Below are 4681 nucleotides of genomic sequence, written 5' to 3'. Positions count from 1 at the left end.
CTTTTCTCTCACAGCCTTTAAAATTCTGTCTTTATTTTGTATGTTAGGTATTTTCATTATAATGTGCCTTGGTGTGGGTCTGTTGTAATTTTGTGTATTTGGAGTCCTATAAGCCTCTTGGACTTGATTTTCCATTTCATTCTTCAGATTTGGGAAATTTTCTGATATTATTTCATTGAATAGATTGTTCATTCCTTTGGTTTGTTTCTCTAAGCCTTCCTCAATCCCAATAATTCTCAAATTTGGCCTTTTCATGATATCCCATAGTTCTTGCAGATTCTGTTCATGATTTCTTACCATCTTCTCTGTTTGTTCAACTTTGTTTTCGAGGTTAAATATTTTGTCTTCAATATCTGAAGTTCTGTCTTCCAGGTGTTCTATCCTATTGGTTATGCTTTCTATGGAGTTCTTAATTTGGTTTATTGTTTCCTTCATTTCAAGGATTTCTGTTTGTTTTTTTTTTCAATATCTCTAACTCTTTATTGAAATGATCTTTTGCTTCCTGAATTTGCTCTGTTAACTGTCGATTGGTGCGATCATTCAATGCCTGCATTTGCTCTTTCATCTCATCGTTTGCTTCCCTAATCATTTTAATTATGTACATTCTGAACTCCCTTTCTGTCATTTCTTCTGCCATGCTGTCGTTGGATTTTATTGATGTAACATCTAGATTTGTTTGGGGCATTTTCTTCCCTTGTTTTCTCACATTGTTCAGGAATCAGTGGGTCATTAAGATATTGCAGATTTCCCCTATCGACTTATAATGTCCCTGAAGATTGCTAGTATATCCCCTCTTATCCTTCAGTAGCCTGAAGTCTTGGAGGAAGTTGATAATGCGGAGCTCCACGAAGAAGCTGCCTCTCTAGGGGTGGTGACCCTCAGGTGGTGTATATTCCCTACTAGTGGGCAGAGGTGCCTCCACTTGTTGACCAATGGTCATCCAATGGGGAACTAGGCTGTGGGTTGAGGCAAGTCCTGTTTGTGCCTGTGTCTCTGATTTTACCGTCCCTGTGGGAAAACCTCCCCCAGCAGGGAAGACTCACTCGGTGGGGTCGTCTCGCTGGTCAGTTGCCCTCCTAGAGGTTCCCCTCAATCTACAACTACCGCCTGGGCTGGGCTGTCTTCCTCTGCAATGTTCCCAGGGGCCCGGACCTACCTCCTGGGCCTGGGAGCCTCACCCTTCGCAGGCGAGTCTCCTTAGGCTGCCTCTCCCAGAGAATCTGCCCGCAGTCCTGGAAACCTCGCTCCGCCCCTAGGCGTGTCTCTGTGCGGCTCTTCCAGCAAGAAGCCACCTAGCTCCTGGGACCCTGCTCTGCACCTAATCGCCTGGCTATGCGGCCCCTCCTCTGAGCCGCCACCTGGAGCCCCGTACAATAGCTCTGAGTCCCAGAGACCCACCACACACCTCCTCCACCGGACAGCAGCCCGGTTTCCGACGCAGTCACTAGGAGCCCAAGCAATTCACTTCGCGTCTCCTCCTCCCGCCAACCGCCCATAGCCCTAGGCAGTCACTCTGAGTCCAAGTGACCCGCCCTGTTCCTCCTCCTCCTCCTCGGGGTAGCCCCCCGGGTGTTCAGGAGCGGTGACTCCGAGACCAAGTGACCCACCGCGCTCCTCCTCCAGGCAGGCCACCGGTGTTCAGGAGCGGTCACTTTTAGTCCAATCAACTCATCACTTGCCTCCTCCTCTGGCAACCGCCTGTGGCTCTGATGTAGTTACTCCTAGACCAAGCAACCCACCACGCTCCTGCTCCAGGCAGGCCACCGGTGTTCTGGAGCGGTCGTTCTGAGTTCAAACAGCTCGCCACGCAGCTCCTCCTCTGGCAACTGCCTGTGGCTCTGATGCAGTCACTCCTAGGTCAAGCGACCCGCTGCGCTCCTCCTCTTCCTCCGGGCAACCCCCCGGTGTTCAGGAGCGATCGCTCTGAGTCCAAACAGCTTGCCACGCAGCTCCTCCTCAGGCAGCAGCCCGGAGCCCCAGTGGTTGCTCCGAGTCCAAGCGCTGTGCTGAGCCGCCTCCTCTACGATGCTCCCAGTTGTCCGTGTTTACCGCTCCCGTGGGGGGAGGGGCGTCTCGCCGAACAACTCTACTTCACAAAGTTCCCTGCGTTCCGGGGCTACTGCCCCATCCGGGACGCCTCCCCAAAGGGAGAGACTCACCCGGCGGCTTTGAGTTGGTCCCAAGCCTCTCACTATCTCCTCTTTTGAGTCCGGCGTCCTGGAGCAACATGAAATGCAGTCGCCCTCTAGTCCGCCATCTTGAAAATCTCTCTGGGGTACATATTTGTATCTGGCAAGTGGAGTCTCTGTTTCCCGTTCATCACGAGAGCCTCTTCCCTCCACCACACTCTTCCACCATGATGTTCTGCCTCACCTTGAACTCCGAGGAATGAAGCCTGCTGGATATGGATTAAGACCTCTGAAACCGGGAGCCCCCAATACATTTTTCCTCCTCTATAATTGTTCTGTTTGTCTTTTCGTCACAGCAGCGAAAAAGCTAACTAAAACAGAAATAATCCCATCGCAGCAGAAGGAACATATAAAGTTTAAAACCTCACACATTTAAGTACAACTATAATGTTCTGGTAACATATGAGCATTGTAGGCGTTCCCTGGTTATGAGCAATCCACTTTTGAACATCTGCACATGTGAGCTGAAATCTAGCTCTAGCTGTTTTGCCACCACTCTTCTCCCCACGGTTTTGTATGTGGGGATGAAAATGAGTTGGAAGTTATAATCTTTTTCGTGGTAGGGAAGGACACACACAAAGTATTATTTTACAAAGCCAGTTGCACCAACTCTGATGATAGGACTTGAGGGGAAGGGATGAAACAATTCTTGAGATCCTACCTAGCCTGAGGACCAGGTACATCTGGGGTGCAAACATATTTAGGGCACAGATTTCGTCTTCTTTGGGGAGAGGAGGTAGTGGGAGAGGATGCTTCAAGGGAATGGGTTGGGCTAAGATGTGGGCACGGGCAGTATTCTATCAATAGCAGGGAATGGAGAGAACATTGGGAAAATGGTGATGGGTGAAGGGCGATTGGAGGAGGGATCTGCTTTGGATGAAGCACAGATAGAGGTGAAAGGAGGATGTTGAGATGTCTGACCTTGCTGGAGGATTTATGCTGATAGTAGCGTGAGTTATGTGTAAACATCTAACAGAATAAGACTTCATAAATCTGACAATCAGCAGAGAAGGGAAAGTAAAGGGTCTGGGCTAGACAGTGGGACTGTTACAGACTGAGATCTGCCTGTGGAGCTGAAATGACCACTGGGTCTATGACCCTGGTTCTTACAGTGCTGCCTGAAGAATTTCAAGTGAGTCAAACATAGTTGCAGGAAGAAGTTTATTAGAATGAAAAGGAAAAGGGAAAAGAGGACACTGTTGAGGGAAAAAGGGAGAAAGTGGGTCCTCTCAGAGAGGAGAGAGGGATATCATACCTCTCCTGCCCTCCAGTTTTATTGGGGATCCTAGAGAAGTTTCTAGAGTATTCCACTCAGGTCCATCTCTTGATTTCTGACTGACAGCTCAATTTCATCAGACTTTCAAGTCCCCACTGGGCATGGTCTTAGCTCATGAAGGGGAAGATTTTCCTATTATAATGACATGTTAAAGATTCAAGACAGGGCTGGGGGTTTAGCTCAGTTGGTAGAGTGCTTGCCTGTCAAGCACAAGACCCTGGGTTCAATCCCCAGCACCCCAAAAAGGGGAAAAAAGATCCAAGACAACTCTGGGTCACCTTGGCCTGCACTGACTGATTCTAATTGGAACTTGTTCTTACAGATTTTTATGGTTAAGCAGCTTCGCTTCTAATTATCCTGTCTTCCAGAGACCTGGAATCTGGTCTGTGTAAAGGTCATAAAATCCGCCCCCCGCTTCAGGGTAACTCTTTACCCTTTAGGAGTTTTTAGGCCTGCATTTCTCCTGCAGATAAAGGTTGTTTTCTGGGGAATGTGGCATATCCTATTGACTTATGCCAGGCAGGGTCAGCATGGTCTCAGGCAACTTTTTAAAAAGATAACTGCTTTGAAAAAAAAAAAAAAAAAAAGTCATGGTGGTCAGCACTATAGGCCCAGTCTATAAAATTATCCTCTTACCTTCATGTTCCTACTGCTCATGTCTGTGTGCTGCTTATCAGAATGAGAGGGGACAAAGGCAGGGGGAGCTGAGATGGCTTTGAAGAAATGTTCCTACCTCAAAGGTAATCTTTTCCTAAAAAAAAAAAAAAGTTTGAATTGGTTAAAATGTACTTGAATAAAACTATAAAACTGCCTGAGAAATAGAAGAATATCTAAGCTTAAAAGAAGCCTGACAGGTGAACATACTCCTGAGTAGGAAGATTGGATAGCATCAAATATTATTCTTTTCATATTAAAGTTAAGTTTTAACATAATTGCAAAGTCCAAATAGAAGTTTTAACTTATTTTTGGAACATGACAAATTATTCTTTGGGTTACTGGGAGAATAAGCAAATGAAATTAGCTACCAGAATTTTAGAAGAGTACAGCCTAGCACAGCCTAGGGGTGTTACTCAGTAGTAGAGCTCTTGCCTAGCATGCTCAAGGCCCTGGTTTTCATCCCCAGCACCACAAAAAGAAGAAGAAGGAGAAGGAGAAGGAGAGGGAGGAGGGGGAGGAGGAGGAGGAGGTGGAGGAGGAGAATAGAATAGAGAAGATG

General features: G+C 47.1%; 1 non-coding gene across 1 annotated transcript; it reads left to right on the top strand.

The window, feature by feature from the left end:
• Positions 1-3633: 3633 nt before the first annotated feature.
• Positions 3634-3707, top strand: Trnad-guc (transfer RNA aspartic acid (anticodon GUC)). The gene has a single exon. It is a non-coding gene; the product is annotated as a tRNA-Asp (tRNA).
• Positions 3708-4681: the final 974 nt, after the last annotated feature.

Source organism: Sciurus carolinensis, chromosome 5, assembly GCF_902686445.1.
Source record: "Sciurus carolinensis chromosome 5, mSciCar1.2, whole genome shotgun sequence".
Lineage (NCBI taxonomy): Eukaryota > Metazoa > Chordata > Mammalia > Rodentia > Sciuridae > Sciurus > Sciurus carolinensis.
The sequence above is the reverse complement of the archived record's forward strand: the minus strand, read 5'-3'. Positions and strand labels throughout refer to the sequence as shown.